Source organism: Acomys minous (genome assembly GCF_964271855.1).
Source record: "Acomys minous genome assembly, chromosome: 9".
Classification (NCBI taxonomy): Eukaryota; Metazoa; Chordata; class Mammalia; order Rodentia; family Muridae; genus Acomys; species Acomys minous.
The window spans coordinates 8,890,183-8,916,559 of NC_140490.1; the positions used below are offsets into that span (position 1 = coordinate 8,890,183).

The 26,377-nt window shown below is 53.8% G+C and overlaps 1 protein-coding gene across 5 annotated transcripts in view; it reads left to right on the top strand.

Moving 5' to 3' along the window:
* Positions 1-26,377, top strand: part of ZMIZ1 (zinc finger MIZ-type containing 1) — a 204,334-nt gene that overhangs the window by 67,365 nt on the left and 110,592 nt on the right. For 4 of the 5 annotated variants that reach the window (XM_084795985.1, XM_084795990.1, XM_084795989.1 and 1 more), the window contains exon 3: positions 10,372-10,451. The exons of the other annotated variant lie outside the window; for it this stretch is intronic. The gene's annotated coding sequence lies outside the window, so the exon portion shown is untranslated. The remainder of the gene's footprint in view (positions 1-10,371; positions 10,452-26,377) is intronic. 5 annotated transcript variants of the gene reach the window in all.

A 26,377-nucleotide genomic window follows, 5' to 3' on the forward strand; every position in this document is an offset into this window, starting at 1 on the left:
CCCAGCCATGTCCAAGGTTGCAGGCACAGGGAAGAAACCCAGTGGTACTTTTATCATGGCCTCATCCTGTAAAACAAATGGGCAGAAGCCCAGAGGTCAAAAGCCACGGTGGCCAAGCCTGTCAGGCTTCCTAATCTGTGGGCCTCCAGAAATCGTCAGCCTTCATGCAGAGGCCTCGGAGACACTCCCAACCCCCTGGGCCCGGTGGAGCGGATGGGACAGGAAGCCAGGGCAAGTGGGAGGATAGGTCTAGCCCAGGGATGAGGTACAATGAAGCGTGTCCTGTCCTCAGGGCCACAGGCACAAGATCACCCCCACAGGAAGCCCTACCCAAGCACTACCTTGGCCCCCCCAAAGTTCCTATTCCCGTGGGAGCCACCACCAAGGGTCCTAACCCTCTTGAGAAAGGAAGGACTGCCCTGGCCCTGACCTGTTCTGACTCCTTCCAGGCTGTCCCACGGGTAGAGGCTCTCTGCCTGCACCAGCCCTCACCCTCCATGTGTATGACTGGGCTCCTTCAGACAGTCACTGGCCTTGAGGCCCTCAGGGTAGGCCTGCAAGCCAAAGGCCCAGAATGCAGATCCTATGTCCAGGATCGGCCACTGCTTTGGTGGTCCAACTGGGCAAGTCACTTGTCCACTCTGGGCCTCATGTGTAAAAAGCCAGGGAGAAATAGACTCTCTGCCTAGGGTAAGCCGTCGGTGAAATGAAACCCATGGCGGGGGATGAGGACAGTCTGGCTTGGGTGAGTGCTCACAAGCCCCTCACACATTCCATCTCTCAGCCCACGAGGTGGAACATGTCTTACCCATCCTTGCTTAGGCAGGTACATCAGATCAGTGGATCTGTAAGTGTGTATGTGTGTGTGTGTGTGTGTGTGTGTGTGTGTGTGTGTGTGTGTGTGTGTGTTGTGAGCAGATCGCAGATACTCTCACACCTGGGACATGTCCTCAAGCTGGGTAGCACCAGCCCAGCCCAGTACAGTGTGTACATAGGTGTGTGGTCCCAAGGTAGCCAAGGAAAGTGGGTTCCGGTTATTGTGACTTGGAAGGGTTAAGGGAGATGGGGGGCACCTTGAACTCATGTGCCTGTTGATGAACAGTGGTGAAGTCCCTAACACAGAAACCCCTCCACCTTAGGATCCACGCCGTCAACTAGGCCTCACAGAGCCTCTGTCACTTGGTGGTGTGGGGTGATCCCTGCAAGTCATATCAGGGAGACCTGAGCCTTCCCAGGAACAGAAGTGCAGAGGGAGGCAGACATGATACCCCTAAGGTTCGGAGACTGAGACGCCGTGGGCTCTTGGGGAGAGAAGTTGGCAATAACCAGTCTGCATGTGCATCAGCATGGGGCCCCTGAGTCACGAGGAGATAAAATTAACCTGAGTGGAAGCCAGCAGCAGGGGCCAAGGCCAGCCTTGGCCTCTCCGGGGGACTGGACTGCTTGTCCCAGGCTGACACTATGTCCCTCACCTGTTCCTTTGGGTGTCTCCTGTCCCACCTAGCCTTAGGTGGGTCCCATTACCCTCCCTGCACCCCACCAAGTTTTGGCCACAACCCAGAAGCACTGATGGGATGGATGCTTGTGAGTCAGTTTTGCTGAGCTTGTGTATCATCGGCCTGCATGCCGGGCTGACTTCCCCTACTGGCTGGCTGCCGCTTCTCTCCCACCCACACACATGGGGCCACTCCTCTGAGTCCAAAAGCTCAAAACAACTCAGGTCAGAAGAGCTGGAAGCTCAGCTCCAGGCCCCAGGATTCTCCCAACCCAGAGTGGTACCCTCCATCCTCAAGGTCTACTACTCCCAGTGGAATGGACTGATCATGGGCAAGTCCGAGCTCTCAGCCCTGGCCTCGGGGGAGACTCCAGACAGTTTTGAGTTTTGAGTGATAACAGCCTCAGACCAGTGAAGACAGGTCTTTGAGTGTAGCCTGCAGCAGGCTGGGCTGCTCTGGTTTGGATAGCCCCTGGTGGCTGCCTTCTCTACTCTCTCCAAGGGCCCCTGGGAAGACAGTCCTGTGGACTCAGGTCACAGAGCCTAGAGCCAGTGCTGACCACTTTCTGCCACTTGTTGACTCTAAGCAAGTGGCCTCCAGTACCTGAGCCCATTTTCCTCTTTTGCACAATGAGGATGTCGTTGCCTGCCTCATAAGATTGGTGTGGGGGGAGGTATAAGTGTTTTCACAGTGGACTCATATGTATAACCAATGTCTTTAGACTAGGCCTGGGGCAGGGGCAGCAAACACCGTGTGGGTGTCAGCTGCTCACTACTCCTTTGCATCCAGCTAAGTCCTCACCTTGCTCTGTCAGTTTCCGTTGCTATAGCAAACTACTTGAGACCCATGGTTCTGGAGTCTGGGGAGTCCAAGTGTATAGTGTTAACATCTATCTGCTATGGGCTTCCCAATGAGGTGTTGCATGGCAAGACTGAGCTCTGCTGTGAAGGCACTAATGCCATCATGAAGGCCCCACCTCCAAGTCATTAATACATAGACCGTGGGGACATATTCAGACTGTAATATTGGGGTATCTGCAAGCCTAGTCTTTGGGTGCTAGAGCACCACGAAGAGACTGTTCACCTCAGGGGATATCCTTGTGCCTTCCAGGTCCTCAGAATGTGAGTTTTAAGCATGAATGGGCAGGTGAGGGTATCACTTCTCTCTCTGATGTTCAAGTCACTGGGATGAGAGCCTCTCCTCCTGGAAGAACAGGGGATCCTAGCTTCTGTGGAGAAAGGCACCTTATGCCTCCAAGAAGACCTGGCTAGCACGCTCTTAGGGATCATCAACACCTCCAGGACAGGGAGGCAACCTGCTCTGGGTGTGCCCTGGCTAAGGGAATGGATGAGCTGATGTCACACTCATAATTGGTGCAGGAAGATGCAGAGGCTGAAATATACTGGTACTGTCTAGGGCTGGTCCCAGGGCACCCAGGAAGGCAGGCCTGGCTAGTTTCTGGCCATGCACAGTAAAGCAGGTCAGGGATGCCCTTTTCTGCTGATCACTCTGCTGAGTGCTGTTCTCCTTGGGTTTGTCCAGCTCCACCCGCCCCTGCTCCCCATCCCCCAACCCCCCCAACCCCCAGCCCCCTGGCACTACATAGGCATCACTCTTCTTCCCCAGCAGTTGGCCAGCTGGAAATCTCAGGGGATGGGAGGCAGCTGGCCTAGGTTAGGGAAAGGTAAAAGGTAAAGGCTGGACATGGACCCCAGCACTGGCTAAACGAGGTGCTGATGGGCAAGGTTGAGTTGGCGAAGTGCCTGGGGACAAACTGTGGGGTGAAGTGCAATGACCCTTTCTCCTTTGGTCTTTCAGCTGACTCCTACAGACTCACTGGCCACCTGTGGAGGGAAGGCTGGATCACCCAATGGTATTTTCTCTCTCCTCATCTCACCACTGAGGAAACTGAGGCTCAGGGCCATGAAGAGTAAGGCCATAGGAGAGGCAGGATTCTATCCAGGCCTGGGGGATGCTAGAGCCTTAAGAGCAGGGCTTTCCTTTGTCTGGAATGTATAAATCTAGGCTCCAGCCACCACTTCCAGGCACATGTGGCTAGAGTCCTCAAGGGATGCCTGCTAGGGAATATGACCACCTAGGATCAGGGTGGAAGTCATGGGGACCACCCAGTACCCAGTACCCAAGATTCTTGAGCTTCCTGTACCAATTTTGATTGTGTAACCAACTCATCTAGGTCTTTAGCCATCATCCATAGCCCCAGATGAGACTGAGGTCTAGAAGGACCAGCTACCCCACGCATAGGACTCTAGCTCTGGCCTCAGACCTCCCTCATTCATCTGTGTTCCTGCCTCCAACTGTGTAAGGTGTGCAGGTTCAGAGCCACTTGAAAACAGCGCTTCTCAGAGCTTCTGCCAGGCCTTTAATGCAACATTTTGAAGGTCCCAGAGGAGGGGAGAATGTGCATCTCCTGAGCAACCCCAGGACAGCAGTAGGGGAGAGAGGTGGCAAGCAATGCCAAGAGATAAAATTCCTTTTATGGTCCCTGGAATTGAAGTACCTGAGTGGGTTCCAAGGCCCCTGTTTTCCCCACCTTGGACCAGGCCCCCTTCTGAGCAAGTCTGTGGCTCCTAGAAGAGGAGAGGTGACTGCGGCATCCTTGGGGCGTGTTGCAATAGCCAATGCCAAAGGGAACTACCACCCAATGTGCGGCTGGAGGTTGCCTAGAGCCTGCGGCTGATCCAGTGGAGAGGGAAGTAGGCACTTCTTCCGGGAACAAACAGCCCTGACACAGACAATCTGGACCTGCTCCTGGGGCAGCCATGGGAGGAACTAGGTCTCTATCCCTGTGATTGGGGCCCAGAGGCTTCCACTGAGCAGGATCCTCTTTCTGCCGCTAACAGCTATAGTAAATGTTGCCCTAAGCATCTCTTAGCCTTGCATGGTATCCTACAGCACAGGAAGGCTCTCATGGAGCCCCTCTTACAGATGAGGAGACAGTCCCTAGAAGAAGTTCCTTGCCCAGCACCACATAGCCCAGGAAGTGGCGAAGAGGAAGTACCCATCTAGTCATACCATGCTGTCCGTCCTGTGTTCTGTGCCTGGGCCAAAGGAAGAATTGATTTTTTTTTTCTTTTTTTATGGACTGGAGAAAGGCAGGCCTGTCCCTTCCCCAGTATGAGGAGCCACATGCCAGAGGCTCTGCTGCTTAGGAGTGTTGGCTGTGGCACTTGGGGGCTTTCTGGTGAGTCTTGCATTCCTCCTCTTGCCCTTGGTGGGATCTGGTGCTGAAGTCTCAAGAAGAAAGTCCATTCTCAACCTGGGCCCAAATTCCAACCTTAGGGTTCTCTTTCATCCTGTGTGACTTTGGGTAGGCTTTTCCTCTCTCTGGATGAGCCCCCTATTCAGAAGTTAGGGTGGCTAGGGCAAAGGACAGCAAGCTGTGTATGTCCCATGGGCCAGAGCACTTCCAAGAGGAAGGATGGGCAGAGCAATACTCAGGGCGAGCAAGGGATTTCTGGTCAGCAAGGTTCTCTGCAAGATTGTGCAGAGTCATTCAAACCACAGCAAGTCAGGGTTGCAAGAACAGAGTTAGCCTGAGCCTCTGCCTCATGCATACAGCTGTCCCTCTCCCTGACATGCCTTGGACTCTAGCCCCAGCCCTGGGACTGTGCCCCAGGAGTTACCCTCTACTGATAGACTCAGTCTACACCCAAAGTGGTATGCCCACAAGCCCCAGTGTAATCCCCAGCCCAGATGGATGATGTATGGCCTGGATAGATGGACAGATGGACAGACTAGAAGACACACACACTCCTCTCTGTTCCCGTGCCCCAAGATACCCTGGAACCCCCATCTACCTGCCTTCCCAGTTCAGCTCAAAATGGGAGCACGAACACTCTGTCAGGCAGAGAAGCGGCCGGATGCTGGCTTCCAGCTCTGCTTCCCTCCTCGCCTTCCGTCGCTTCTGTTCTGCTCCTCTTGCATGTGGTGTCCAGAGTCATTTGTTAAGGGAAGGAAGGAAGTTTCTGAGGGAGAAAATGAGTGAATGCCAGGGCCCAGAAGCCAGTTGCCATTTTAAAATGAGAGGCTAGTCTCAGTGTCTCTCCTCTAGTACTGTATCTTTGGGTTCCTGAGCGCCCCTGAGTATGAACCCGAGTTTCACGGGATGCCTCTCCTGTGGGTGGTTCCTGCCAATGTACACTTCTCCAAGAACAGTCTGGAACATCCCTTGATGCTCAGAGGCACCTATGAGGGCCCAGGAGGCAGGTAACTGCCCTGGTCTGCAATTGTCACCTGCCCAGCAAGTCAGCCCGCTGCTCTGGCCCCTTCCCTGGCTCCTTGGTCAGAGAACCTGGACCTGATGCAGGGCAGGGCTTGACAGCAGGCTTCCCTGGGCTGGTTGACACTCTGAGCAATTCTTAGGCCAAAGGCCTCCCAATAATTATTCTCAGGCATCCGTGCCCATGAGTTCCCAACCTCAGTGGCCAGCCCACCTGCTTGTCACCTGGAGGCCATTGAGGCGCAGCAGACTCTGAGAGGCTCAGTTGTCCCCAGCCTGGGTACAACTCCACCCTGCCTGGAATGAGGACAGCCAAGTCCTTCCTTCCTTGTGGCCTTTGTGGCTCAAATTATAGACGACTACCCAGTTCTAATTGTGCAAAGAGAAAGAGACACTGTGTGTTCGAAAGCTCTGGAAAAGTCTTGGATAGGGAGGGACACCTGTGAAGGCAGCATGACTGCAGGTGGCCCTTCAGAGAGTGAAGGTGGCCAGGGCCCATAGATCAATGACAGATGCTGAAGGTGCGGTGTGAGGTGGGACCTCAAAATTCTGCTACTTTGGGCCAAAGGCTTCCACTTTTAGATGTGCAGTTTCAGGTCTGCTCAATGGGACCCTTCCCGTTATGGGCCCCAGGGCCATGCTAAGGGAATGGATAGAGTTGTTGAAGATGGGCCAGCAGGTGGGAGAGTCCTTGTGGTAGCAGAATGGACCACACTGCGTGCGTGCGTGCGTGCGTGCGTGCGTGTGTGTGTGTGTGTGTGTGTGTGTACGCGCACACACACACATACCAGCACTATCAACACAGATCTCATCCCATACCCGTCTCTGGGCAAAGCCAGCCACCTGCCAGAAGTCTGTGGTGGTAGGCCCGTGGGTGGCTCCTGCCAATGTGCACTTCTCCAAGAACATCCTGGAACATCCCTTGTGGGTGCATGGGGGGAAGGTTTGAGGCAGCTCTGGCCTAGCCAGCCGACCTTGGCTCCCCTAGCTCTGCAGCCTGAGTCAGGCCATCCCAGTCCAGATCCCCAACCCACAGCTCAGCTCAGCGAGGGTGAGGTCAGGGAACATGTATTCCAAGAATGCAGGAGGCAGAGCTTCAGATAAGGTTTGGATAACCATCTGGGGTAAATATTTGCCTTGTTTCTGGAGCCAGCCCTGGCCTCCAAGGAAAGACCAGGGCCTGGGCTCAGGGTCACCTCAGGAGATGTGTGTCTATGAAAATCTCCCAGGTAAGGAAATCCCTGTCCTCCTGAAGAGTTTGTGTGGGCCTAAGGGAGGACCCGTTCCCCACCTCCAGCCCCTGACATAGCAGCTCTGCAGCATCTGCCCCATCTATAGAGTAGATGTAGGACAACTGCTCTATCCATATCAGGCTCCAGGGGGTGGGGGTGGGCCCCCCCGCAAGGGTGGTCAGGTCATTATACCAGGTCTGCCAGGGATGGGTGTGCCTGCCTGTACGATGGAGGTTCTGTGCCCTGTTAGCCACTTGTGACTGCAGCACTCTGTACTCACCAAAGGTGCCTTGTCGCCATTCTTTGGACTCTTCCTCCACACCTTGTGAGCACTTCCATGTCTGGTGCAGCCCTCAGGGTTGCAGGCTGGGCTGCCCCGCCCGCACACTGTAAGGGCTCTCTACCTACTCTTGATCTAGATACATTTACGCTCAGGCCAGGATCCACAGCAGCCTGGAGCCTCCCTTGCGCATGAGTAGCTGGACGAAAAGCTGTCCCTCATTGAGAAAGGGGCTCCTTTCTCAGAGAGGGTCTCAGAGAGGCTGAGCGGCCTGCTCAAAGTGACCCAGCAGTAAACAGCAAAGGCAGGAACTCAGCACAGCGCTACCCATCCCTGCCCTCTGATGTAACCACAGAGGCTAAGCCAGGGTGCCAATCCAGATTGTGCTCTCCACCAAAACAACCCCCAGTTCTGGGGAACCCCTGGAGTAGGTGGGAACGGGAAATCGACAAATGGTTGGGGGAATCTGTCGTAGCCCTGGGACAGTTTCATCCCCAAATGATCTCTGCCTTATGCAAGACCCACCAGGGTACGCCCACTCTCCAGCTATGATGGAACCTCAGATGACCACATTTCCTGTCTGGAGCTTTGGAATCCAGCTCACCAAGATGGGCGTGGCCCTGCTCTGTGTCACTGATGGAGCTGCCTTGTGGCTGGAGTCCCATCCATATACCCCCCAAAGGGTCTCCATCCACAGGAAACCAGGGTGAGCGTCTGCTGCCCACAGCTCTTCACGATACCAAAGGCCTTTGAGGAAGAAAACAGTGCCTCTCAGACCTGTTATTTACCCTGTGGTTTGTACTGTCTGGGAGCAGCCAAGGACGAGTCACCTCTTGCCTTCTGTCCTTGGCCTTCCTAGGTGTCCAAGCTCACGGCAAGCTGGGAGCCAGAGCAGAGGACGCCAGTGAGACTGAGAGAGTGGGTCAGGCACCCTATCGCTTCTGTGTCCACAGCCTAATGCCTGGTTTCCTGAGCCTCTTTCTGCAGGGGGAGGGGCCTCAGACCCACTTGCTCTAAGTAGGGCTAGACTCCAGGGCCAGGCTGTTCCATTTATTGACTCTGTAGTAGCTGCGTGACCTGAGGCAGTTAGGGAACTTCTCTGGGCCTTAAGCATAAATTAAAGAGCATTTTCCCCCTGAGGCTAATTCCAGCCATTGTGACCCCACAGTATAGAGTCGATAAATGCCAGCTTCCTGCTCCTTTCTCTTCAGATATAATGCAGGCTCACACCCCTCACCCAGGCTAGAGCTCAAATTCCAGTGTCCTCCACTTGTCACCCTTCCCTCTCTGGCCTGTTTGCCCCTTTGCACAAGTCTAGGGCTGCAGGGGTTGGGGACATGTGTCTATGCTGGACCAGGTGCCTGAGGGAAAGCCACGCACCCTGAGCAGCAGGCCTGGCAGGCGAGGATCCTTAAGGCCTGCCTGGACAACACTCACCAAGTGAGCAAGGCCTTCCCACTCTGGCTTCTGTCTCTGCTGCCAAAATAATCATTTTCTCTTTGTCAGCGGCTCTGCTGGCCAACTAGACTCGGGGAACCGCCTGGGCTGTGGGTGGCAGGAGGCAGGAGGCCCAGTCCCCTCCCACCCCAGCCCAGTGGCTGCTGTGTATAGGACCCTGGTCCTCAGTTTCTTCCTCTGTAAAATGGAACAGTGTGGCTACAGAAGCCAAGGACTATTTATAGACTATTTGTAGTAAAGGGACTCGCAGAGCTGGAGGCTGAGAGGTGACTGTGGTGGCTCTGGGAGTCTGTGCTATATGGAACCCTGTCCTGGCCCCTACAGTGTGATTCATATCCCATCTGCTGGACAAGGGTTCATGCCCTATATCTACTGCCTTACATGGTCGGTGTCTCTAATTGGGGTGCCCATGTCCCTGCAATTGAAGAAACAGACAGGGAGGTTTAAGAACTATGTGCCATGCACACGTATTTAGAGAAAGGGTGAACCTGGCGTTTGAAATGAGTTCTGATTAAAGAGCAGACCTTACACCCCAGGATTCAGGAATCTCTGGCAGCTGTGCCTGCTGGGCAGCGAGAAAGCTGGGCCAGACAGGAGTCAAAGCCAGGATGCAGGGCTTGGCACCGCCTGTCCCACCATCAGCCAGGCCTCCCTGCTCTGAGAGGCATGCCACCCTGTAGCCAGCATTCCTAGGACGCAGAGGCAAGTGTGCCGGCCCAAGGAGGTACAAGGCTTGCTTGCAGCCATAGACCTGCTTTCTAGAGCCTGGATGGGAGATGGGATCTGCATCTCTTACCAGAGAGCCTCCTGGGTACCTATGTACCTCCTGGGCAGTGGTGGGCAGCCAGAGTCCACGCAGTGAGGCTAGTCCTTCCCTGTGCCCTGCCATCTCCCCCCCCCCACCGCAGATCTTGAAGCAGCCCCCTTGCTGCTCTCCCTACCTCCGTCTTCCCACTAAGGTCTTCTCCCTCAGCAGCCATGGGAACTCTTCCCGAACTGGACCTAGGGTCATTCTCCCTCTGTAATGTTTCTGCCCAGTGCTGTTCACCCTGCCCTCCCTCCAGCTCTGCCAGGAGCTCAGGCCTCCCATTCTCGGGTCTTTCTCTATGCCACGCTTTGCCCCCCTTGGTTTATACTATCTGTCTACACAGTAGACAGTTCCCTGGCTCTTAGCCTGCATTTCTGGTCCACCCTTTAACTCCCCCTTCCTGAAGAGGCCGCTCCGCCCTTTGCGTCGCTGTAAGGGAAGCTTCTACAGATAGGTCTGGTGCTCCGTTCTTAGGCACTGAAGCAGCAACCACTATCACAGCCTGGGTGTTCATACCGTGTTTGTTGAGTGAGTGGCTATCACCACTTTCTCTTAGGGGAGAGAGAAAGAGAGGAGAGAGGGAGAGAGAGAGAGAGAGAGAGAGAGAGAGAGAGAGAGAGAGAGAGAGAGAGAGAGAGAGAGAGAGAGAGACACTATTGGCACTATTAGGCAGGGAGACTGAAGTCTGCAGAGATGGGGTGTCTCGGCCTGCCTGCATCACCCCCACAACTCCCCCTTGCAGCTCCCGTCTGTCAGCTGGCCTGCTAAGCTTTCCCTCTGGTATCAGATGTGACAGTGTGTTCATCGCTGCAGGTTCTGCAGGAGCAAAGCACGCTGACCACCCCCTCTCATTGCAGGAGGATGGACCTTGAGTGAAGTGGAGGGGCTGTGAGCAGCTGACCAGCACAGGAACACTAGTGACTCTTGGCTCACTGAGGTAGGTGCACATTTCTGCTTATGGCTCCTAGGTGCAAATGAGAGGCAGGGCTGGGGAGGGGGGTCCCATGTTAGTCTGAGCCATACTGAGCCCCCACAGTGGGGTCCAGTGCCACCATCTTTGCCAGATGTTGTTGTGCCCTGACAAGTATTCCCTACATCTCATGCCCCACGGCCTCTGGCTTGATGTTTCTTATGTAGCCGCTGAGACAAGGTGATGAGTGCTGGGACACAGGCCTGACATTCCCAGCCTTGGCACAGCAACATTACGCACAGTGGTAACTCCTGAACCCAAATGGAATGCAGGCCTGGATGGCAGAGAGGCATGTTCACCAGCCAGCCACAGTGACCACTGCTAGCTGCAGAGTGTGACTTTGACACTTGTCCACTGGAACCTTGAAGAATGGCTCTGTACCTTGGTTTACCTGTCTGTCAAATGGGAGTAGCATGACAGGGATGCGCACAGGGACCCCCTCCTCACATACCCCACATGACACCCACATCATTCCCTTCCTCTGAGGACCTTCCAGTGCCAGGGTGGGTACAGTCAGGCCACCTGCCTGATGGAGAGCTTAGGTCTGTCCTTCAGGATGCTCCTGAGAGTGGTAGGGACCAAGGCTCAGGACAGAGCTTCTGGCCTGGACATCAGAGTGTTTCATCCCAGGATGGCATTTCAGGGTTGATCACACTTGGCTCTCTACCAGAGACACCTGTGTAATCTCTATTTACTTTTTGGCTCTCAACCCTGAGGGTTCAGAAGTCTTACACAGATGCTCATTGGCCCAGAGCCCTTGTCTCAGGGCATCATGGCCCTGGGCCACCCTGGGAGAGTGGAGATCCCTGCCAGCTTTTCCCTGGAGTACAGTATTCTAGGAGTCCCTGGGCTATGCCCCCTTTTCTGTGCAGGAGCCCCAGATCCCTGCTTCTCAGATATGTGACTGTAGGTGGGTAAAGCCCCAATAGCAAGGGCAAGTGTCCCTATTCCCAAATGAACATGTGCACCATGGCAGGCAGGCCTGCTAGGAAGGTTAGAAGCCTCTAGTGGTATTAAATTTTGCCTCTTCTGGTACCTGGATTGTGCACATAGAACACACTTTCTCCCCCTACACCCTCCTGAGAGCCTCTAGAGGAGGCTTGTGTAATGCCTTGTTTACCAGAGCCTCTGTGGTTAAAAAACAAAAACAAAAACAAACAAAACAAAACAAAAAAAAAGCATTGAGCTGTAAGTGGTGGAGTGGGGATTTGAACTGAGGTCTGTCGGAATTAAGGAACTTGTGATATTGAGGTCAGAGACCAGGGAGGTTGTGTAAAGATGCAGGGAAAGTCACCTTCACCTCTGCTTCTTCAGCCTCCCAATATTACTCTCTGGAGCCAGAAGCCTTGCCCACTACCTGACAGGCTGCACATGCCCGTCTCCCAATAGCCACAGATGTTCTCCTGTCCAGTGCAGCCTACCACACTGCTCCCCTCTGCAGTGCGGCCTACCACACTGCTCCCCTCTGCAGTGCGGCCTACCACACTGCTCCCCTCTGCAGTGCGGCCTACCACACTGCTCCCCTCTGCAGTGCGGCCTACCACACTGCTCCCCTCTCCAGTGCGGCCTACCACACTGCTCCCCTCTGCAGTGCGGCCTACCACACTGCTCCCCTCTGCAGTGCGACCTACCACACTGCTCCCCTCTCCAGTGTGGCCTACCACACTGCTCCCCTCTGCAGTGCGACCTACCACACTGCTCCCCTCTGCAGTGCGGCCTACCACACTGCTCCCCTCTCCAGTGGGGCCTACCACACTGCTCCCCTCTCCAGTGGGGCCTACCAGCAGTCCAGTCTGGCTAGAGGAATCCATGCTAACTGCCAGGTAACCTTTTTGACTCTCCTTCATGGTGGGTTCTCTTTTCGGATGTTTTTCAAGGTAATTCATTCTCTTTCCAGAAATTGCCAGTGGCAGAACATTAGGCAGCTGGTAATTAATCATGGGAATGGCTTCAAGTTTATTCTCTTTAAAAAAAAAGGAAAAACAGGAACAGAAAGCCATGGTGGAAAAAGAAAAGAAATCTTTTCCAAAGTGGTGCTGGTAATCAATACCTCTTTGTCCTAGAAACAGTGGGCCGGCCACTGGGTGGCGGCCAGAAGCTGTGGTCAGCACCTGCAGCAGGGAGAAATCTCACTTGTAGCCATCACCCAGGTAACCCTGGGAAGTCACTGCCACCCTCTGAACTCAGGTTTGCCAATGTGAAGTAGGTTAAGGGAAGATGTGGACGAGACAAGTGTGTCCATGGCTGTGACCCAGTGCCTAGCACACAGGGGCTGCCCTGGAGATATTTTTCTGAGTGACTGTCTAGTCACTTGGTTCCTAGTGAGCTGACATCAGAGAAGGTGGTGGCACAGACAGCAGGGTCATGTGCTCCTTCAGTCATTTTCTAAATGACAGAAGGACAGTTTGGCTCAGGGGCAGGAGGGCCAGAACCCCTTGGCACCTTCAACTCCAACCTTCTAGGAGTCAGAGCGTGTAAGCTGGAGTTGTGGTCCTCGGGGCATTCAGACTGTGGCCTAGTTCCTTGGAGCATCCCTGAGTCTAAGCGGGAGCACGACAGTCTCCATAGTGGACCCTGGGGGAGGGCCACAGGAAGATGACCCTGGCAGAATGCAGTGCCACAGTAGCTGCTGCCTGCACTGGCCCTGTGGTCTGGGTACCAGAACTGAACAGAGAGGGACAAAGGTCTAAGCTCCTGATGCTGGTCTGGGCCAAAGATATGCATTGGGTATCCATGGAACAGCGTCTGCATCTTAGAGGTAGAGTCTCAAACCTAGGTCACATCTGCTGGCCACATTTGGTGTGATGACACCATTTCCATCTCCACCCCCACCTCTCTCAATGACTGCATTGTCCCCATCGTTCTCCTTGGCTGTCCTTTGCCCAGTGACCACACATGAACTTCTCCTCCTTAGCATGGCCACTCTCCCCACTCTGCCCAGACTGGCCAGCTAAGCCCAGGCTCTCCTCACTTCTGTTCTCCTTTATCATCAGAGATGCTCCTTGCCAGGCACCCAAGAGTATCTCTGCTCTCTCTTTGCATTTGGTCTCAGCGCAGCAGATACCTCCTGTGTTCCTGAACTGCCAGTCTCAGGTGCTTCTGGCCATTGCACAAGGTGCAGCATGGGTGCACAGGGCCGGCTCTGCCATTCACAGATGCTAGGAGGCAGCATTGCTTATGTGGCTGGCAGTGGGACTGCACTAGCCCCTCCCTCAGGGTTTGGACCTCTATTCCTCCTCCATAGCCCAGAGATGAGGGGCCTGTACCCACCAGCAGGGTCTTTGAAAACCAGGCATTTCCCTGAGGCATTATTGAAATTTTCACTATAATTAGAAGTGAGGTGTGCAGGAACTGGTGGGAGTGTGTGTGTGTGTGTGTGTGTGTGTGTGTGTGTGTGTGTGCGCGCGCGCGCGCGCGCTCATGAATAAGTAAATTGTGCTCTCCCAAAGGGAAGTCCCAAGGGAAAGAGAGCTGGAGGGTGAGCTCCCATAAAACTACAAGCCTAGGAGTATCAGTGACCTGGTCACCCTTGGGAGAGTCTCTGGCCAGTATCTTCCCGGAAGTGCCTACTGAGCACATAGCATAGTCAGCCTGGCTTGGTAGCTGCTACCCTCTGGCCACTACCTCCTTTCCTAACAGCATCACAGACCAGCCTCTGCCAGTGCCCTGAGCTGGAGCTCCATTGGCCCTCACTATGTCTCCCCACACTGCGCCTTGCCGGGCGGCCCTCATCCAGCCGTGTCCCCTTCCTCTTTGCAGTGGCCTCTTTGGTGCCTGCTTCAACCCTGAGCACTTGCTCCCTCTTCTCAAGTCCAGACCCTTCCTGTCCTGTGCTCTCATCACATCCTCTTGGGACCTGCCGCAAAGTTTCACATTGATCGTGTATTGGAATGATAATCTATTGGGTTCCCAGGGCAGATGTTTTACATTTGTTCTTTATATTGAGTCTTCACAGTCTGGTGTGCACTTGCTAAGTATACGCAGCTCTCACTGTTCAGCCACCACCATGGCTCTTGAGGACACAGCAGCCAGTGCAGGCTTGGAGGGTCTGACTTCTTCATTCTGCAGTTAGGAGTGAGGGGAGGGAAAGCTGGCAGGGCAGGAGCTGAGGTCATGAAAGTTGGATGAGGCCAGCAGGACCATGGCTGAAATGCTTGGGAAAAAAACCCACTATGCCTAGAGGGGAGACCTCGGGTGGGCTCTGTCCACAGTGAGCTCAGGTATGTGGGGACTGCCTCCCTACTCCAAATAACCATTATAGGCATGGACGCATGGTTCTGGTCTTACCCTCATCCCTTTCAGCATCTAAACAGGGTGCTTAGTTGAACCCTGACTTCTCAGGAAAGGAGCACGTCTGACCTTCATGCCTGTCACCTCAAGCAAGCATTCTAAACTGCAGAGGTGTTCCAGGCTTCCAGGAAGATAGATATTGCTGGTATCAGGGAAGACTTCATGATCCAAAAAGGGAAAAGGGACCTCGCCTGCTGGGGTCAGAGCGTGGGTGGGGGTGGGGGTAAGGGGGTGTGCTCTTCAGATGTGGGTATTTCCCAGGTCAGGCTGGCAGTGCAGCCCATTTTTGTCTTTGTTGCTATCAAGCCCCACCCACTGCACCTGGCCGCTATTTCCTCAGCTCTCCTGACTGCCTCTGCTCAGGCAGTGTGATGAGCCATGGCCGGGTCAGATGCTGACCCACTCTCCTCCAGAGGGCTTCCTCTGCCTTGGGCCTGCCTCTTCTCACTGTGTTCAGTGTATGCTGAGCTGAAAACCCCCCTTTCCCTGTCTGCCTGCTCAGATTCACAGACCTTACTTCTAAAGCCCTCGAACCTCAATCTCTTGGCAATTGCTTACTTCTGTTCCTTTAAGCCAGCTGTCTGCTGTCTTTTCCTTTGAGTACTAGTGATTCCACTCAGGACTTTGTATATGCTTGGTAAGAGGTCTACCATGGTCTACCACGGAGCTACACTTGAAGCCTTAGCTTTGTTTTTCGTGTAAATTTTGAGATAAGTTCTTTCTACTCTGCCAGGCAAGCCTCAAACTGTGCTGTGTAGTCCAGGCAGGCCTTGACTTTGTCGCCTTCCAGCCTCATGGGATTTAAAGGTATGTGCCGCTCTGAGCCACACTCCCAACATGGTACCCGGCTCTCCAGTGCTGAGGGGTCTCAGGAAGCCCATGTGTCCTCAGCCCCCCGGGGGTGGCAGTGAGGCTTCCTCTGTTTAGCTCTTTCCCAGCTTGGGGGACAGAACTAAGAAGGGCTCTGAGGCCGCGTGTAGACTCTGCAGGAAGCAGTATGAGTACTCCAAGGCACACATCTGCCTGTCCAGCTCCTGCTTCCTAGGGCTGGGTGCCTCAGTGGGTTCCTCAGTTCTGGTCTATGTCAGTACAAAGGAAAGGAAAGGGCAGTGCCATCTATGGGGCCCCAAGGCCATGTATTCACTCTGACTGCTGGGCAACTCTGCCCCAGAGTGTGCCTCTTAATAGAGAGCAGGGCCTTGGGTCTTTCAGAAGCTCACGCCTTATCTCTGTATCTCCCGTCCAGCATGTCTCATCCTCTGCCGTTTGTCTGGTAAGAGCACATCTTTTCTTTAAGATATCAGAGACCCTCTGCTGTGTCCCCCAAGGCATCGTTGAAGGCTTTGTTCAGAGCCTGAGGGACAATTCCAGAGGGATCATCTCTGTGGCATGTTCCACCAGCACCCTTCCATCTGGTCGCCCTACTCTGAGGGACAGTCTAGCTCAAAGTGACTCCCATGGAGAGGCCCTGTCCCCACCAGATGCCCACTTGAAGCCACTCCACCCTGCCTTTCTCTCCAGTGAGAGCCAGCATTCTATACTCTGCTGTCCCCTGGTCACCACAGTCCTGGGTCCAAAAGCTTTTAGGGTGGCAAGGAGTGCCCCTGGAAGACTGATGAGCCAGAACCTGAGCACAGCATGTAGGGTGCTTTCTCTTAGTGGATGATCTTTGCATCCTTTGGGCTATGTAGCTTGTCCCATTTGGCCTCAAAGAGGGCTACTATGGGTTACTTGTCTTATAGCCATCTCCAGTGGCTGCTTGGTCACTGGAGAACTCAATACCAGTTTTACCTCTGTGGTTTGGGACAATAGAGGCCTGAGTGGTACTATAACTTGAAGATAGGCCAGAGCTCCTTGGGCCACCAGCATCTGCTTATAGATCCAGCCTTGGGGTATGGAGCCTTGTGAATGACTATGGCTCATTCCCAGGAGGGAACCCCAACCCAGTGCTTGATGCAGGACCACTACCCTGCACAACTAGTCTCTTCCTCTTGCACCCTCCACCTTAGTGTGCATGGGAACCTGTGTTTGTATGGGTTGTATTTCGTATGTTACGTGCAATGGGAAAGAGCGGGGCATACAGTAGACACTGTATAAACGCTGATGGAAGCAAGGGTTGAGAACATACACTGCGGTATCTGTGGAGAAACTGGAAAGCCAGACCAGAAAGCATCAGAGCTACAAGAAGATATGAAGCCACGCCTAGGTGACAGGGACAGAAGCAAGGGCCACTCAACATACTTCACTGGAGCTCAAGGTAGGCAATGCCTGCTGGGGCCACCCTCCTAGGCCACAGCACCACTTCCTCCAGGCCCAACATCTCCCTCCCAAGCCATCTTTCTCCCAAAGACCCAGTGTGGCACCTGCCTAAGAGGCTCATGGGAGAAGAGATGCTCAGAGCTTGGCTTCGGAGTGGGGCAGCCTCTCTGGGGTGATTTGTACACAGTATTTGGTACCCCAGAGACACTCACCCTACAGACTCCAGGACAGGAGAAAAACAGCTTTTATAGCACCCTGTCACTGAAGGGCAGAGTCCAGCGGAGCCATAGATCCCTAAGAGAGTAGTCATTAGTGATGAAAACGGTAATGACATCATCCTCTCCACACCGTCAGCCCCCTGGCAGGTGAGGATTAGAGGCATCCCTGGTTTGTAGATGAGGAAACTGAGTGATGCTATGTAACTCTAGGCTAAACTCCTCTTCTCTAGCCCTTGATGATGAAATGTAGTGCAGGACCCTCAAGCAGCTCTTTGGACACAAATCTGAAGGGGGGCACAGGCTGTTAAAAGCTGATATCGTCCATTATTTGGTATAGGAGATTGAGGCTAGCCTGGGCTACCCTGCCAATCAAATCAATAAGGCTCCTTTATTACTCTACCAACTTTCTTGCTGGACTTCCCCGCCCCCCCCCCCAACTAGGTACAATGTTTCTTCCTGGAAACAAGCCCTTTATAGCAGAAAGGAAGTGAGTTCTGGGCAGTGTGATAATTCAGGTGCTTCAATGATAACACGGGGCCAGACGGAGAGAGACTGTCACCAGACTGTGCGGCTTTCCCACATCTCCCGGCTCTGCCTCCGAATGAGCTGACCAGTGCTCAGACTTCCTTCATCAGAGGCCTCTAGCCTGTGAAGGCACAGGAAGTGATGTGGCACCTGGGAAAACAGAGTAAAGGCCACAGGGCCAGAGGACACCCTGCTGGCTGTGCAACCGAGATAACCCGATGCATAGGAGGGGACTAAAGAAGAATTTTAAGAATCTACCTTGGTGGCTAAATAGTCAGAGCAAGTGGCTTGCCCATGGCCCCTGAACCCAAATTTAAGGCCCAGTCTTTGCTGTTAATCGTGGTGTCACAATGTGGAGTGCACGAGCCTGCTTAAGATTATGTGGTGTGTCTTAGAGGAGCCTTAATGGTACCTGTATTAATTGCTACTTGCTCCGATTGCTTTACATACACTGTCTAATTTAAACTTCATACCAGTTTGTTTTAAGCCTGGAGCAGTGGTCCGCTCCTGCAATTCAAGTACCCATGACTCCAAACCAGGGTCACTTCAAGTTTGAGGCCAGCTTGGGCTACATGTCCAGACTCTGCCTCAGAAAACTAAATAGCCACCACAAACTGTAAACTAAGGAACTGACAAGGGAAGTACTCACCTGTGGCCACACACCCACTTGAAGGGGAGGCCAGAATCTGAAGTGACCTCTCCTGACTTCCGACCTGAGCCCTCAGCCTTAACCATAGGCATGGGAGCCACCCCAAGCTATGCAAGGACAGAGATCCCTTCTAGCTTCCAAAACGACAGGTGACTGCTTGGAGGTCCACGGCAGTGTTGTCTGCACAAAGCCTGCGCTCTTACTTATTTTCAGACCATGGGAGAGGGAGAATGGTGCCTTCTCATCCAGTGAGCCCAGACTCAGCCAGCAATGCCAAAATGGCCAGCATATCCCACGCTACCAGCTGTGGCACAGGCCATCCACGTGGGAGCCTTCTTGGCATCCCCTAGGATAGTTAATGCACCCAGTTTACTATAGCTGCAGAACCAAAGTGAGTCACTGTAGGGCTGTCTGGGGACCCACAGCTCCTATGAGAGGGGCAGAGAGAGGCCATGCTGAAGTGTGCAGAACACAAGAAGACATCGGGAGGAAAGCCAAAGCCAGCCCTGTAGCTGAGCACTCAGGTGTAGCTCCAGAAGGATCCATGAGAGGCATGTCATGAGACGAGATCCTCTGAGCATACTTTTGTGGGTGTGCCAATGGTGGGGAGCCAGTGGAAGTTGGATTAGTTAAAAAAAAAGTCAGTGAGGCCATTTCTCCCTTGGTTTTCATGGGAGGATATTCATGTTGGGGAGCCCTTCTGTAGCAGAGTTGCCCTCTGGCAAGCCAAGAATCAAGAATTTAAAAGGCTAGTCCAGTGAGGGTGCCGATTAGGATGTTCAAACTGTTGATCAGAAACAGGGTGCCAGGGTGGTGCAGAGCCCACCGAGCAAGCCAAATGCAGAATTCTGGAGAAGTTAAGGGCCAGGGGCTCTGAGGATGCAGCCAGCCCCATGTCTTCTGCATTGGTGGGAACAAAGGCCCAGATCTGAGAAGGGCTTGTCTTGAAAAGGTCCAGAGTCTTTGCAGTAAATGCCTAGCTCTGGCCTTGATCTGACACAGCTCCGGCCTGCACCTGCTCTCCTGAGGGAGGGCTCTTCCTGCATGCTTCTGACCTCAAGCCAAAGTAAGAAGACGATGCCTGAGACCTGGAATAGCTCACAGGATCTGAGCAAGAGCATCCTCCAGGAGACAGGGAAAGCCTTCTTTTGCCCCTAGATATTGAGGCGGCCACATCTGTGCTGTTGCTAGTATCCAGCGGTCATCTGCCATTGCTGTCCTCCTGGGCCATACAACAATTTCACTTGGTTGGAAATATGCCAATCTGGGCTGTGGTCTGTGGAGTGGTCCTGAGTGCTCAGTTGCTAGGAGCGTGAAGTGTGTTGGGGACCTGTGGCCATAGCTGCTGGGGGAGTAATGTCCCAAGGGGGGAGGGGGACCCTGACTCCATGTGCAGTCCAGCCTGTGAAATGAAAACACGCTGTTTCCTGCTGGAGGCTAACACAGGGCTGGGCTCCATGTGGCCTTGGTAAGCTGGCCCCGCTCTCAGGAAGCCCCCCCCCCCAAGCAGTGCCACAAAAACAGTGGAAAAGTGAGCCTGCTCCAAGGCTGTTTCCACTGTAAACAGTGGCTCTTCAGCTGGTCCCCAGCCTCCTGAGTCAGAGCCAGCCTCCTCCACCCCACCCCCCCTGTGAAGCACCTCAGCTGCCCTCTATCCCGACAGTCTCTGGGCCTTACTTACAGTTCAGACATGCCGAGACCCTTAGTCTTCACAGGAGGCCTGTGAAGGCAGGAGGTCCTCCAGGAAGTACAGCAGTACACTGAGAAGCATGGCCAGTGTCACACAGCAAGGACAAGACAGACCCAGTCTTCTTCCGGGATTGCCAGTCTCAGAGAAAGATTCCGTGTGGCGTTCACTGCCTGATGCAACCTGAGTTTCTTTGACTTTACCTCATAAGTGAAGGAAGTGGGCAGCATTTAGCGGGAAGCAACATCTTCATTTTCAATTTTAATAATGTCCTGTTTTCCTTAGTAACGCACGTTGCTTGTAGCCAGCTTGGAAGTCACAGAAGTGAAATGGGAAAAACAGAACTACCCCAACTCTGCCCACAGAAGTCCTCTTGCTCAGCACTTGATTCCACCCCCTCCCCCATCTCTCCTCCCTCCCTCCCTCCCTCCCTCTCTCTCTCTCTCTCTCTCTCTCTCTCTCTCTCTCTCTCTCTCTCTTTTTCTCTCTCATCTCTCATCTCTCATCTCTCATCTCTTTCTAAGATCCTTTTGTCTATTGGTCTTATGCCATCAGCAGCCTCTTTTTTGGAGTGGAGGCTGTTACTGTTTCTAGAAGCCAGGGTTCTTCACAGCCCCTTGAGGGGTTGAGGGCAAGCCAGGGCACTCCCGCTTACTTGACAGTGACTTTGCCCCTGCCCAGATGGCTAGGATGGGTGCTACTGAGGATGTCATGAGGAGGTACCTTACCCTGGAGAGACGCTTCTAGGGAAAGTAGATTTGGGCCCGGGAGCTAGGTACCAAGAAGTGTTCTGCCTTACAGTTTGACACAGGTTGCCTGGGGATCACCCTGGGGCCAGCTCGACTGTGCCCACACTCTGTCCGTGAGTTGACTACAGACATGACCGTACCTTCTTTTCCTCCCTTGGTCCAGAAGTCAATATTGAGTGGCTACTGCGTGTAAATGGTTAGGAAATCCAAACAAAGGTCTCAAGCCCCTTGCCTGCCCCTCCTGTCACCCGTTCTACTCTGTAACCCTCCCAGCCCCCTCTTTAAGATCCTCACCAAGACAGATCTGGAGGCCAGCTGGGCTGTGAGGGCAGCAGAGGTCCCAAGAGGAGCTAGCTCCGGTCCCCTCCCCCGCCACCGGCATCCTTGGTGGCCCTGAGACAGCTTTATGGAGGACAGATTGAGGCTGTCTCCCTCCTGGCAGGTTTATTTCTTCATCTTTCAAACCCTGCTCTGATTTTTCCACCTTGGCCTCCCTACCCCCACTGGCTCCCTGGCAAGCTTCCTCTCCCTCCCCCTCATCTGTCAGCCTGGCTAGGCAGAGGGCCACTGGCCTCCCAGGTGATTGAGTTATGGGGGAGGCAGGCCAGCTTTGCTGGAGTACTTTTGGCATCCTGCCTTCCAGAAGCTTGGGAGGCTGGAAAGGTGGTGACTGTGGGCCACAGATCCCCAATATGGCTCCACCTCTTTGAGACAACCCTGCCTGTTGACCAGGGCAGTCCTGCTCAGGCCTCAGTTTCCCTTCCTGAGGGAGGAATGGGCAGGCCCAGAGCTGGAGGAAGGCAAGGTGTCAGAGCAGCTGACTACTTACTCATCATGGAAAACTTCCTAACCATTTCTGTCTCTGAGCTGGGGATCAGAGACACATGGAAGAAGAAGAAACTGGAGGTATATATTTATAAAGAGCCTACTGTGTGCAGCCCCCCCCCCCCAAACAGCAACCTAAAGAGATAGTTACTGGTAGCAACAGGTCAGAATTTTTTTTTGTCAGGTTGGTGGGTTTTCTTTGTTTTAGTTTTTTTCTTATATACAGTCTTGTTATGTACCCAAGCCTGACTCAGAGGCAGTGGGTAGCCCAGGATAACCCACAACTTGTATCGGTCCTACTGTGTCAGCTTCTGAGTACTCGGGTTACAAGTTTGTGTGGCTTTCTTGCCAAGATTGGGATTATGAGTCCCTGGGGACTACAGAAGGTTAGACAATGAGGCGGAATTCAAAAAAGAGCTTAGGGAATTTGATTATACCAAAGAGAGATCAGAGAAGTGAAAAGGGCAACCTGAAGTCACACAGCTAGACGTAGAGCCCTCTTCCGCCTGCCTCCTATAGCCTACTTGTTCTCTGTGGCAGCAAGCCACTTCTCATCTGACTGTTGGCAAGAAGGGCTTGCCATTCCAGCTGGCATCACCCAGCCGGTGCTTGCCATGGTGGACTAAGAGCATGGTGGCTTCAAGGTTTGTCTGTTTCTCACAAGCCAGTGCCTGACCCTCTGCTAGTCCGACCCCACCTGCTGTCTCTTCCCCAGCCAGGAAGGAGGGGGTGGGAGGAAACCCCACCACCACCACCACCACAACCACCACGCTGCTCCTGCACTCTAGCTCATGGGAATGAAAAACACATTGGCTTCATTATCCTCGGATTGAATGAGCAGGGTTGCTATGGCAACAGCCATCTCAGGCCAGCAAGGGGGCAGGGAAGGGGTTGGTGAGACCGAAGCAAGTGGGGACCGGGCAGCGGGTGAGCAGGCACATCGGGTGGGCAGGCCACGGGAACAATTGTCATTTATGCCACACACTCTCTCTCTCTTTTTGAGGCCCCTGGCTTCTGATCAACAGTCTTGCATGGGGAGAGGCAACATGGACCGAGAAGGCAGCAGCATCCTTCCCTAACTTGCCCCTCGTTCCTATGCCTTTCATGGAAGAGTGCCAGGGTTGTGGTGGGCCCATACCCAGAGCCATTCAGTGGGCTCGCTTCCCAGCAGAGACCAGCCAAGGGCCTCCACTAGCCTCCTGGGTGCATGATTCAGAGGAAGTGCCTGAGCACACTCGAGTGCAATGACAGGTTATGAGAAAGCTCGCAAACTCACATAACTGCCCTGGGAGGCATGAATGGAACAAGGCAGGTGATGGTGGCTGTGGAGCCTTCTCGCATCCAGCCCTGAGCTTGTCCATTTCCTGTGACCCTGGCAGAGCCGAGTATAGTATCCTGACGCCTATAAGGGGCCCTTCTCTACCTGGGGCCTGGATGCACCTGCCCATCCACCCCCACAGAAAGTTACCCCCAGATAAACCCTGTCCTGCTACCCTCTGCTCAGCCTCGCTCAACGGTGGCCAGCTGTAGTCCTTCCTCCTCTGAAGAACTACAGCTGTTCACCTGGAGGGACCCCGGGCAACCAATGCAATTTTGTCTTATCTGGAAGCCTCAGATGTCCCTCCCTGTGATCCAGACACTGGGGGTACCACCTTGTTTCCATACACCACCGTGTATGCCCACAGGGCAGTGCCATCAGACAGACCGCTGAGAACCCGAGTGCTGACCCCAGCTGACCCCAGCAGCAGCCTGGCCGGCCCCCCTTGCACACAGGCCACTTTCTCATTGCCTAGCTTCTACTCCAGCCTTTCCCTCCATGGAGTAGCTCCCAGGCCCCGCCTCTGGATCCTGCCTCTTACTATGTCAACTTCAATGAGAAACTGAGGCTCGGAAAGGAAATGACTTGTCTATGGCTATTGGCGGGGGAGAGTGGGGTGGTTGAGGCAGGGGGCAGAGGTCAGGGCAACCCAGCCTGACATGGGCTATCTCTTTTCAAGCCAGGCCCTTGGTACCCACTGTGATGAGCCAAGCCAACCTCCTCTAGGTCTGGTAATAGCTTCTCTACCACTGCTGGTTGCAGGAGACGGATCCTACAGTACCAGGTTTGAGAGGTTTTTGGTGGCCTTCCCTGCTAGGGAGGAACTCTTGTGTGTGCTCCGGGCCTGAACTCTTCTCTCTGAGCATAGGGGTGGGGCAAGGGGTCATCCCTGTGGCCCCACCCACAAATGGGCCTATGACTTCTAAGGAGGCAGGCAGAGGCAGAGTGGATGGCCTGGAGTTGCCCCACCCTTCTGCCAAGTGGGATATGTGAACGGGAAAGACTGCAGAGAGGCCACTCAGGGTTCCCAAGCAAGCTGCAAATCCATCCCAGAGGCTGTTGTCAAATGCAGGCTCTGGAGCCCATCTAGAGACCCAGGGACAAGCCAGAGAGCAGTGCTTTGACTTTGCCCCCACAGGCTGGCCATCCTGCCTCAAGAGTCTGAGGCCTGTACCCTGAGCTTTAGTCTCAGATCAAGCGTGACAAGCCTCTGCTGACCCTGCCCAGGCCTCGTCCATCATTTCTTCTCTCCCCACAATCCCCATGGCATCTTCCTCTGCTGTTGACCTCCCATGACTCCACGGCTGTGTATCCTGGGCCTTCCTCCTAGTCACCACCAGGGCTACAGCTCGGCTCCCCACCCACAGGACTTTGGAGGGCGGCTGCTGGGCAAGCCTGTCATTTTCCCAGCTGGGGATTATAGGTTTGGGGTTTAGGGCGTCTTGGGGAGGAGGAGCCCAGACCCTGGTGCAATGCCAGAGAGAGACACCTCACTCTGGGTGGGGAGTGGTGCTGTTTGGGCTTGGCTCGTGACTCCTGCAACTTGACTGAATGCTATCCTTCTCTCTCTCCTCCCTCCCCTCCCCTCTCTCTCTGGTGTGTGTGTGTGTGTGTGTGTGTGTGTGTGTGTTAGGTTTATCCATGCCTCTCCTGAAGGCCAGGGTCTCTCTTTACTCTGATGATTTAATCCTCTCAATGAACCCAAGGACAAATCTAGTTTCAGATTTTTCCAAATTCAAAAAAGACAGGACTGTGGCTGGAAAGTGACTCACTCAGTGAAGCCCTTGCCATGAAGCTCTGAGGACCTGGGTTCAGATCCCAGGACCCCACAGAAGCAGCTGGGTGCCGTGGTACTTACTTGTAATCCCAGGTGTGTCGAGGTGAGACGCAGAGACGGGCAGGTCACTGGAGCTCACTAACCAGGTAGCCTAGCCCACTCTGCAAAGTTCCAGGACAATGAGGACCCTGTCTCAGAGAAAAGGGAGGATGTGCCTGAGGAATGATGCCTAAAGTTGTCCTGTGACCTGCACATACAAATGCACACAAAACTACACATCTGTGCGCGCGCGCGCGCGCGCGCGCGCGCACACACACACACACACACACACACACACACACACACATCGCATCACATGATAAAACTTAGAAAGGGCATCAGACTCATCCGCCTGGCCTTATTTACAGCAGGTAAGGCAGAGCCAGGATCAGGCCATTCCTGGTGCCCAATGGGCAGCCTCATCCTGGGCCACTCGGCATCCCAAGATGCTGGGGAAGGTGGTGTTTGATTGGTTTACCCCACCTGGACTGAGCCTCTCTTTCCCCTTCAGTTGCAGAGACCTAGGGTGAGCTTGAAGGAGACGATGTCAACTGCAGTCAGTGTGATCACTCAGTGTGATCTGAAAAGTCTCCCAGGGGCCCATCACATACCAATTGGGGTGGGGCCACACACCTGTGGAGTGACCCAGTCCCTCTAAAGGATACAGCAAAATATATATGCCTATGGTAGGGCCTGAGGATGCCTAAGGGGCTTGAAAACTTGAAGAACCCGTGACTCAAGGAACATGGTAGAATGGTTCTGAGTGAAGGCTCTCTCTCTGCTCAAGTCTGGAACCCAAGTCACGTAAAGTCATGTTAGAAGAAGTGATGGAGCCGCAACTGGCCCCTTGGTGCTGGCTGACTGTAATGCTTGTTCAGGGGGCCTTTGCTCTGCTGGCTGCTGGTATTTAAGGCCCTCCTGGACTGTGCCACTGAAGATCTAGTAGTCCTGACAGACCACCACTTCCTGTGTGAGCCTGTGTGGCCTTCTGATGGCAGCCAGAGGGACCTCATGGAGCCAACCTATGACTCACTACAGGCTAAGGGGAACAGGGAGGTGGAGGGAGCCAAGGCTGGGGGAGACCCGCCTGTTTTCTTGAGAATTCATGATGTGTCTGCTTGTTGCAAGCATCCCGATAAGGAAAAATTGTGGGTGAGATTTGCAATTCTGTTTTCTCTGATGGTTATAAATCAGTGGCACACACATCTTGCATGCAGCATTGGCTGGAGGCTCAGGAGCACGCACAGGAGCATGCACACGGGAACACACACAAGTGCCATCCCTGTTTGGTGTTCTCTAGAGCACAACAAAGACTTCATAAGGGAGGGGAACATTGTGGAGGGAAAACCTAGAGATCCTAGCTGCCACCTAATGGGCCCAGAACCAGAGAGACAAGACTGAGATAGGCAGGATTACTCGTGTGCTCTTGGCTGTATGGCTTTTAAAGCTTCCTACCTCAGTTTCCCCATTTCTGAAATGAGGCTACTACTTATGGTATTATTTCATGGCATAGTTGAAAGAATAAAATAAAAGATGATTACAGGATGCTAACAACAA